The 11,001-nt window shown below is 34.6% G+C and overlaps 1 long non-coding RNA gene across 12 annotated transcripts; it reads left to right on the top strand.

The window, feature by feature from the left end:
* Positions 1-2,346: 2,346 nt before the first annotated feature.
* On the top strand, positions 2,347-6,125 carry LOC145597797 (uncharacterized). Of its 12 annotated transcripts, none has more exons than XR_014103416.1 (6): positions 2,352-2,664; positions 2,835-2,939; positions 3,229-4,149; positions 4,272-4,633; positions 4,798-5,153; positions 5,619-6,125. It is a non-coding gene; the product is annotated as an uncharacterized LOC145597797 (long non-coding RNA). The 12 variants fall into 12 exon arrangements; XR_014103422.1 differs by having other exon boundaries at positions 2,355-2,664; positions 3,688-4,149; XR_014103423.1 differs by having other exon boundaries at positions 2,347-4,149; positions 4,272-4,357; positions 4,440-4,633.
* Positions 6,126-11,001: the final 4,876 nt, after the last annotated feature.

Raw genomic sequence — 11,001 nt, 5'->3', positions numbered from 1 at the left:
GGGCGGGATGAGCCAAACCGGTTTTGCCACCGGTTCAAACCAAACCCGTGGCAATAATTATAAGGCCACCGGTTTTGAACCGGTGGCAATATCCAATTAAATTAAAAAAAAAGCGCCCCATATAAAAACCCAAACCCTACTCCCAAATCACTCATCAGCCTCCCTCATTCTCTCTCCTCTTCTCTCTCCTCTCCTCTCCTCTCCTCTCCTCTTCTTCTCTTTCATGTTCTCTCGTCTCAACCACCACCAAAGTCGACCCTCTTCTTCTCTTTCCTACTCTCTCCCTCATTCGACCTCCTTCTCTTTCTTTCATTTCGATCTTCGATCTCCTTCTCGATCTCCTTCGATCTCCTTCTCATCTCCTTCTCCTTATCTTCGATCTCCTTCTGGTCTCCTTCTCGGTTATTTCAACCACCACCGCAACAACAACAACGAAGACATGCACGAGGTTAGGTTTAATTTTGTGTTTAATTAATCGATTTTAATCGATTTTTGGATTTTGTTGGGTTTAATTAATTGTTAATTAGTCGATTTTGGATTTTTTGAGTGTTTTCATCGATTTTAATTGATTTTAATCGATTCTAAGTCGATCTCCTTCTAGGTTCTATTCGATTTTATTCTGGTTTTTTTTTTTGAGTCCGTGAAAATCAATTCGATTTAATGCTCGGGTTTTTACTAATTTCTGGGAATTTTGTTTATTTTTTTTCTGGGTTTGTTTGTTTTTTTTTTTCTGGGTTATTTTTTCTGAGTTTTTGTTTATTACACGTGGGTTCGGTGTAGGTGGGTTAAGTTGGTGGGTGGGTCTAGTGGGTGAAGGTGGGTGTTCGGGTGAAGGTTAAGGTGGTGCGGATGGTGGGTTAAGGTAGTGTTGTTGGTGGGTTAAGGTGGTGGGGTGGTGACTGGTGTGAGATAGTACTTAAAAAAAAAAATTGTGACATTTAGTTTAAAATGAAATTTGACAGAAAATTCGATTTTAATTCCATCTTCTTCTGGGTTTAATTCGATTTAATTCTGGTTTTTTTTTTCTCTTTTCTGAGTTTGCGAAAATCAATTTCAGGGATTTAATTTTATTTTTGTTTAATTTTTTTTCCTGGGTTTTTGTTTAATTTCTGGGTTTTTGTTTTTGTTTATGTGGGTTTTAAACTGATTTTAATCAATTAATGGTTACATGCAGTGTTTTGGTTATTATTTTTTTTTCACAGCTTATTTTAATCGATTTATTTTTTTGTTTTAATTGATGCAGGTATATTGATCAAGATCTTAAATCGAAGAACCAAGATGCAAGAATAGTGAATTAGATGTTGTATGGGGTTTTTTAGATTTTAATGTTGTAATTATATTTTAATTTAATATTGGAATTTTAGTTTGTAAATCTGATTATCTTAGTTATTTGGAACTGTTTTATGAGAAATTTATTTGTAGTTATTATTTACTGGTTATTGATGAATATATGTGTGTTTCATGTATATTATGCATATATATATATATATATATATATATATGTTTCTGCAACATTTTAAGTGAAAAAAATGCAAAAATTTTTTTTTTTGTTTTTTTAGGGTATTATTGCCACCGGTTTTGAACCGGTGGTTTTGCTTCAGTTTATTGCCACCCCCCAAATGACCATCGGTTCAAAACCGGTGGCATAGGGGGGTTTTGAACCGGTGGCCAATTGATATTTTCGCCTAGTGCTAAGTCCACGATGTTTAAAAACCGATGAAGGAAACTTGGAGGATGGAGTAACTTGCGACGGCTTACATCAATTTGCTGTGAGTCTACATGGAGTCTCTAAGAATATCATGTTAGATAGAGATTCCTAGTTCCTTTCAAGATCCTAGAAGGTATAGAGGAGAACTTTGGTAATAAATTAAGGACAATTACAACATCCACCAATTGATAAATGGACAAACACAAGGAATATTTGACTTTGGAGGTCATGCAGAAAGCATGTGTATGGATGTAAACATAACAAAGGAGTGAAAACAAACACAAAAACACCATACAAGCCGGCATTGGCATGGCAACAGTTTGAGGTTGGTATAGAAAAAAACAAATTGTTCACTATGTCGTGGAACATTAGTGAGAAGATCGTTTTAGGACTCCAAACGAGTAAAGTTATAGACAAGCAAGAAAAGTATCCATGAATGGATATAAGCGGTGCAAGTTAAACAAAGGACAAGTGTTATTTAAAGTGTAACCCATAAAACAAAGGATGAATTTTGGTAAGAAAATAAAGATCCTTAACCTTTATAAAAATGTAAACTTGATACTGTAGCTTATGAATAGTAATATGTGGTGCTATTACAGCCGTGCCCCCAACATTAATGAATTGCCAATTTTGACCCTATTCCTAATTGGTTGATGACTGTTGCTCTTCCACAGTCCCACCGACTTCCTTTGTTGTCTTCCTCATATCATCTCCTCAGGGAAAAAAAGGTGAGGTGCTTTTTAGGGGAAACAAGGAGAGAGAAACCTAGAGAGAGAAAAGTTCAACATCTTCAGAGACGATGGTGGTGAGCTCAAAACCACCAATCATCCCTTTGACCATGGTTATGGGCTTCGATTCTTCTCAACGTTTTCGGTTTTGGCGATGCGGTTACTAAGGTTGCGATTGTGGAAGATGATCTAAGGTTACATTTCCTCCATTAAAGCAGCTTCTTTGAGGTAAGATCTTTATCCTTTTTATAAGCATCTAATATCAATTTGACAATCTGGGGTATAGCCTTAATTATAATAGAAGCCCACTAATCCTTTTTTGTGCTAGCTTTTTTGGTAAAGCTTCTTAATTAATTTTTTGAATTTCGATTGAAAAATCAAACTATTTTTTGATGAAGGACTGGTGATGAAACTATTAAGAGGAGAGAAAATGCGATAAACGGTGGCGGAGGTTATGGTGATGGCCAAGTTTTTGGCATCAATTTAATGAAGCTCATAAACTTGTAAAATATCTTCTTTCCTTCTATTTGATGTGGTTGAAAGAAAGATGTAAAAATTGCTCATTTCTGGGAAATTAGTCTTCAAAATTTTTTTCCTGGGTTTTTGCTCAAACTCTTTAATTTAGATGTTTGTTCATAATCATCGAAAATCATTTCTCCGTCTAGCATTTCATCGTTAATCTAATTAGGCTCTTATTCTACTTGGATTTGTAATTAATCATCAGGCTTGTTTGGAATTTGAACAAATTAGGGTGTATTCTTATTTCCTCTTTCATCAATGTTCAATTTCCAGGTTTCAATTCAATTTTACAAAGTTAATTATTCGGGATTTTCTTTGTTTGATTTATTGATGATGACGGCACCTCCGCCTCCTATTATTGCTCATCTTCCTCTTCCAATTTTTCCCTTTTGAGATCTTTAAGGTATACATATATTTCTCATTTCCTAGATTTTGGATTGTTCATTTCCAATTCTTGTTGCTACTTTCACCTTTAATCGTTCAATGTGAACCCTTTATTGATTATATCATTGCCACTTTATTAGATTTTTTGCGTGCATTTCTGGATCGCACACCACTCATTACTGGGTTTTTATTTGTGTTTGTTGAATAAAGCTACTGGTGATTTTATCTTAAAATAATATGTTGTATGCTGGAATGTGAGGTTTAAACTGATTAATATTACAACATTGCACGTTTATTGGAATATTAGGACTGTTGGCTTAGAATATATAGGACGTTGATCATTTACAGAAGAAGCTGACTAATAATATCAAAGAGAATTCAAATATCTAAGGAGGAGCTTTCTGAGGCTCAGAGATTAATAGTAAGTTTTACTATGAAATGTTGCGAAAAAAGGCAAATAATGGCTAGGTTTATTAACAATCAGGCTTGGGCAAATTAAGTAACAGGATGCCTGATCACAGATATTTGTCCAATTTCATATTGCTCTCATCAAGCTGATCAGGTTTGTTTTCCATATTGGTTTTCTTGCAGTGCGTTAATCATGTGTGCAAATGTTAATTAGCCTGTTAAGAGTTTAATGGAGCTACAATTTAGGTACTTAGTCTTCTGCTTCGTATACAATTCGCCTGTTCCTTCTCATGGCTATATGATAGCTTGAAGACTTGACAGATATCTTCTGTTAGATGCCATTCTTCCAATATGCTCGACTCTGGCTCTTGGCCTCTTGCATGCATGTGGGATCTGAAACAGGTTTTCTTTTTAAAATAGTTTTTCTATCTACAAGTTTATAATTGATGCAGTATGCATTCCCTTTGGAGCTTCTTTATTTCATAGGTTTTTAAGTGAGGTTGCTTTTGGATTTGTGATGACAGGCTTTGTGCTGAGCGAAATAAGTGTACTTACATGTAAACAACCGTCTACATTTAGATAGAACAACTTGCTTGGCTACTCGGAATAAGTGAGTGTATGTTCTTGAAAATTCATACAATCAGCTGCAAATGAGGTCAAATCAGGATCTGAAGGGGAAATGGAATGTGCAGTTTCAAGGTGAAGAGGGAATTGGTGCCGGTGCTCTCACAAGAGAGTGGTACCAGTCGTCATTTTTTCAAGGGCTATCTTTGATAACGGAGCGCTACTCTTTACCACAGTTGGCAATAATATAACCTTCCAGCCAAATCCTAATTCTGTCTCCCAGACTGAAAATCTATCTTATATCAACTTTTTTGGTAGCGTGGTAATTTTTCATGAACACCCAGTAGGCCAGTACTTTATTTGATTCTTGAATTTTTCATTGTCCATTTTTCAGGCAACAAATGGGAGGAACTGCTATGAATTATTGCATGTCTGATATTGGTTTATAACTTTTTAATATCTCTTGAGGATGTGGTCAATGTACAGGTTGCCAAGGCTTATTCGATGGGCAACTTTTGGATGTGTACTTCACACTTTCCTTCTACACAGCATATTTGGGCGTGAAGGTGACCTATCATGATATTGAGGCTGTTGATTCCAGATTGCAATAAAAATTTGAAGTGGTTGCTGGAGTTCAGTATTTTAACTATTTTTTACTATTTTATAATATGTTCTGCTTTGCTTTTACGCAGACATGATCATTTTGGTCATTTTGTATGATTGGGATGTGTTTCTCACGTCGTCTCTGATTGCTTTGCAGAATGATGTTAATGATTTTTCTAGACCTTACTTTTAGCATGGACGCAGATGGAGAGAAACTTATTCTGTATGTGAAAACACAGGTACAGACTTGAGCTCTCTATTATGCTCCCAGTAGAATTTCCTCTTTTGCTGTAAGTATAAACCTATAACCTATAATTTGTTTGTAAAAATAACTCGATAACCCAAAAGTGATGCAATGAACGACTGATGTAAGGGGGGAAGGGCATTTTAGACAGTTTACTTATAAGTCAGTAAAGAAATGCTACAAATAAGAGAAGCTTAGGAAGAGATCATTATGCTGAATATTGATGGAGAATTTTTACTCATAATTTTCTTTTGCGGGAGAGCCTTTACCTCTCGAAAGTAAGGAGTAGTAGTTTTGATTGCTTACTCATTAATCGAATACTCTATCCTGATTCCTGGCCCTTTTTTCTTCTAGATTTTCTGCTGTGATCTTCTAACAATCTCATCTGATTCCTAGCAAATATTTTCTAATAGTGTTGCTTACTGTTTGTTGACAATTGAGCTTTTTTGTTGCAATGCAGCCCAGCATCATTGGTTTGGTATTCACTTAATTAGGAATTCGCCTTTGCTACATGCCTGCATTTCAGTCTCAATTCCAGCTGAGAAAGGATAGGGTGTATAATCAGATCAGCATCAACAAGCCAAGTAATTACCAAGCAAGGATCTGTGCTATCTTGAGTGTTTCAGCCGCTCAGTGAGAAGCTTTAGCTGTCCTTAACTTCAAAAACCTTGTTGAAAGCGGCTTGACACAGGAAGCAAGATCCTACACAACCATGCGGAAATAGACTGAATGATTAAAACAAAGCTGATTCTTAATAAAATATTGGCGCGATCATTAAGCTAATCCTTAAGTTTAGTGATGAATTCATTTCATAATGTTGTTAAAGTTCCTAGGACCGTATTATATGGTAGATTTCATCATCTGTCAACTACAGAGTACTTCCTTGTATTATATAACCAAAAATTGACTCCATTATAAAATTATTTGTTGGAGGAAACTTCGAGGTTGACTTTTCTTTGTTATATTATTTGATTGGTCTCAAATAACTTAAATCCATATATTAATCATATACAAGTATAATGCATTAGCCTACAATTTTATATGCATCATAAAGTTTCACAGTATAGAATATAACGGGTGTATTGTATAAGACATGCAGTAGCCAATGATCTATATCATTATCAATATTACTACATAAAAGACGAATATTTATTAGGCTTACTATGCTAGGTGGACTGTGAACATAAACACTTACAAAATTACCTGCATACTTTTGCTTATGTTAGAGACTTATGTTCTTTGTTCTTCCCTTGATTCATTTGTTAAAAGATTGTGATGCATCTTATATTCTGTTGCAGCAGCTATGTATTTCTTGTTGTGGCAACTTGATAATAAAGCTGACTTATTTTACTAAACAAAGGAGCAAAGAGTAGGAGTGTTATTTTGTTAATTAGAGTTAGATTCATTGTTTTGTACTTAATTACCAAATTGGCTACCGCTAGATAATGCATAGACCATGCAAGTTGTTTTGAAGGCAAAACAAATAAAGTAATACTTAGTACAAGAAATTTTAAACAAGATATATATACATATATATACATATACGACAAATTCATATATATATAAATATATGTTTATATATATATACATATATAAATATATGTTTACATATATATACATATATATATACATATACGACAAATTCATATATATATAAATATATGTTTATATATCTTGTTTTAAATTGCTTAAGTATTACTTCATTTGTTTATTTGATGCTTGAGTCTGAATGAAGAAGGGAATGTGTATTTATATTCTATTGTGGAATTTGACATTAGTTGCAACATTAAATTCCTTTTATCTGCTTTCACCATTATGCAGAACTCAGAACTAGCTAAGCAGTTTGAATACATGCGTGGATTGAGGTGAAGAAACTCGGGTATTATTGGATGTTCGATCTTTTTTTTTTAAAAAAAAATAATTAATTTCTAGAAAATTTTTCTGTTAATGTTTGTTTGTGTTTTGTGGAATTGATGAAAGTTTACTTTGATTGATTGAGAAACAAGATCAGTTGAAGTTAGGCGATTTTTTGTGAAATTTGAACTATTTTTATTTGGTAAGTGAATTGGTGAGAGTTTTGAGTGGTTATATTACACATTGATGAAGTATTTTGTTTTTCAAGAATTTTGGGTGATGCTTAAATTAGGTTTAATTGCACCTTTATTGTTGAATTCGGTTTGGAATTTTGTTTGTTTGTGTTCTTTTGTTGAATCTACTTGTAAAAATATGCAGGGAAGTTGATTTGTTTTGCGCTTTTCTATTCCGAGCTTTCTCCAACCCTCCACTGAAGCAACTCCTGGACTAACCTCTCCATTGAAGAAGCTTGATATGTAATTTGATGATTCTCCGAAATCTAGGTTTAATTCTCTCTTTTTCACTCTCGTGTTCTAATTGTTTCAATATTCAGCTCTTTGATTAGATTTTTCCTTTTATTTGACTGTTTAGTGATTAAATTTTTGTTTATTTCTGTTTCTTTCACAACTGTATTTTCTAGGTCTTTTTCTAAAAAAAAAACACAAAAAAAGAAAAATTGCATCTAAGTTTAATTTAGTTTTACTGTTTTTTTTTTTTTTTTTTTTTTTTTTGCTAAAAACTAAGTTAGGATACAACTCTCTTATCTTCATTTCATTATTCACCACCCAAACAGAGCTCTTAATTTCAAGAATTGGTGAGCCCTTATCTTTACTGTCATCAACCCTTCTCTTGTTCTTATCACTAGCGACCTCCCAGGTTTTTTTTGCCATCTTTTTTTCTCCATTTTTGGTAACCTTTAATGTTATTGAGCTTTGTTTTGATGCAGTTTGGTGAGTTTTACAACTGTAGACACCCATTTGTGTCTCCCCAAAACCAAACCCAGTGATGAATGCCTTGCGCGTTGTGTTATTATCGAATTAGGTGCAAGTGGTTCGAAAGTCGAGTGTTGCGGTTTAGTTTTAATTAAATTCTTTTCTCTCTATTTTTGAAAATGACCTTATTTATTTGAAAACGTCCATTTCAGTTTATTTTGGTCCATGATAAGGGTCCAATAATGGTGTAGATGGATGGGGCTCGAAAAGACCTTTCCAACGATATATTATAAGCCCAATTCCGATGAATATTGAGGAAGTTATGGCCAAAATACTAAACTGGGCCCAATATTAATTGTTATTCCTAAAATTGTTAGGATTAATTATAGTTTTCTAGAAGTTTCTAGAAAGTTCCTTTTAATTCTAATATTGTTAGATTTAATAATTAATTATTTTTAAAAGATTTTTATTTGGAATAAAATATGGTTTTATTATCTTAAAAATATATTTTATCTTCTGTACGGATTCCGTAGATCAAGTTGATTAAAGATCGGATTCCGCGTGAAGAAAAACGCGCTAATACAGGCTGTCGCCAAACGACAAGTCTGTCGCCGCGCGACAGACCCTGTCGCCGCGCGACAGAGTCAATTCCTGGCGACAGCGTGGAGTTTTATTCCTTATCAAATTCTATGTTTTTCCGGATTATTTTCATTATAAATAGCGTCCGAATCCCTGTTTTAAAAATCATCTACCAACATCATTCATCCACTTTTCATTCACAATCATCAACTCTTTCTTAATTCTCTATTCCCTCTCAAGAATTACTTAATTCTTTTCTCTTCCTCTCTCTTTCTAAACAACCTTTTTTCAAATACAATATTCCGCATTCACAAGATCTTGAATCTCTTAGCCAAGTTCGAAGTTGCCTTCGCCCTAGACGTGCAAGGTTTGATAATTTCTGAGGGTTTGGTCCAAAACTAGTCAAAACTTGATTTCAATTTAATTCTTTAATTCTTTAATTATTATTCTTTATTATTTTCATTGAAATTTACTAACTTGTGTATTTTGTTATTAGAAAGAGGTACGAGGCTTCAAAGTATGTAATCTTATTACTCTCTTTCAATGTAGAAAGCATGTTTATTATTGATTAATTCCTAGTATCATGTTAGGATGTTTTTAATGCTTTCTAATATCATGTTTAGGGTGCCTTTGTCCTTTCTAATATCATGTTAGTACCATGTTAGGTTTAAAGCTTTGATCTTTATTGTTTAGTGACATGCTAGGATTGGTTATTAATTTTGTTAGTATCATGCCTAGGATCTTGCTATTATTATTGAGCTTTATTATGCCTTATCATGCTATTATTGTTATCATGTTTATTGTTTATTATTATGTTGCTTGATTATATTTTGTTATTGCTTGATCACACCTTTTATGATTGTTAAAGGGAATTTGTACTTGAAATCACGCTTAATAAGATAATTAATAATTTGGTTTAGGCTAAAGTGATTTTAATTCAAGTGATCGCCAATAATAGTTAATTTGTGCATTAATATTCAACCAACATAGATTAAACAGGGTAGGATCAATATAATGTTTGTATGTTATTCGAAAAGCGCACATGAATACGAGCAGAACAAAGTAGAGGCCTATTTTATAGGGCGGGTCCTTTCTTTTGTAGATTGGATTCGTACCCTCATCCCCGAACCCTGTTTGGTTCAAGACCTTATGGAGTAGTTGACGGTCCTTTGGATTGTCTTTTGGGTTTACAAGTTCCTAAAACTTGTTGGCGACTCTTTTTGCTCTTTGTCTTTCCCTTTGGAACGCCACCGTACTTTAGTGTATGATCACAGTGGGGTTCAAGTTTGGGGTTATCGTAATGCTTGAAATATTCCCTACAGTTTTTGGCGACTCCACTGGGGAGGATTTCTATTTATATTCCTGAAATTTATTAAATTTTGGCAATTATTTAGAATGAGCGGATGAGACTTGAAAAATTCTAAGTATTTCATGTGCGTAATTTGATTAACATTATTGTCATATGCATTAAAAGGTCCTCATGGGAGTACCCCATGAGTCAATCCATAGGAATTTTACATGTAGGAAATTTGGGAAATATCTTTCATGACTAGAATCGAAAAGATGATGCGAAATCTGGAAAATTCGAAGGACACAGAAACTTGCCAAGGCATGTAGGAACTAGCGTCTAGAAAACAGGGCTTGTCGCCCGTAAAAAGTTTCTGTCGCCTGGCGACAGTTCTGTCGCTTGGCGACAGAAGCTTTTTTGCGGCGACAGTCCCTGTAGTCTGGCGCCAAGTTCTTCCAATACCGAGCCAGGGGTCTGTCTTCTTGCTTTGACCTTTTCTAGTGTTGTTGGCTCGATTTTGCTTATTGATTGAGTCATTTTCTCACTTTTCTGAACCCATATGTGTTCTACATATGGAAATAACCCTCTGGGGGTTCCTGCTTCACCTGCCCAATGGAATATCCCACGATCATGTGCAAAGTTCAGATTTGGGTACGTGTAATGTTTGTGAATCCACCAAACCATGGAGTCGAGTCCGAGTTCATCTCGCACTCGCGGAATCCTGTCCATTCGCTCCAACCCTCCCGGTAGGCTTGTGTGCAATGCATATGGATTCTTAACCATGGACCTTTTTGACTTAACCCATATCCTCGAACTTTAGAGAACTAGAGCCATGGTTAGGTTGCAAACTCATCTTGTGACTATGTGAACTACTTGTGCACCCTTGCTTGTATTTATTATATGTGCTAACCGTTTGTTTGACTTGTGTTAAAGACTAAATAAATTGACTAATGACTAAAAGGACTTTGTCTAATTAATTAATTAATTTTGAATTAATAAAAGGCTAATAATTTAATCGATTCGACCTAGTACGACTTTAGGCATGTCCATTTAGAGTAAAATTACTGGAGACTGTCCAGATTAATGTTCCAGCAATGGCGCAGGAATTTGGACTGTGGCGCTGCAGTTTAGCGTCTGTCGCCTGGCGACAGTTTTGTCGTCTGGCGACAGGCTCTAAACCGTAGCGACAG

Source organism: Chenopodium album, chromosome 20 (genome assembly GCF_948465745.1).
Source record: "Chenopodium album chromosome 20, dcCheAlbu1.1, whole genome shotgun sequence".
NCBI lineage: Eukaryota > Viridiplantae > Streptophyta > Magnoliopsida > Caryophyllales > Amaranthaceae > Chenopodium > Chenopodium album.
The sequence above is the reverse complement of the archived record's forward strand: the minus strand, read 5'-3'. Positions and strand labels throughout refer to the sequence as shown.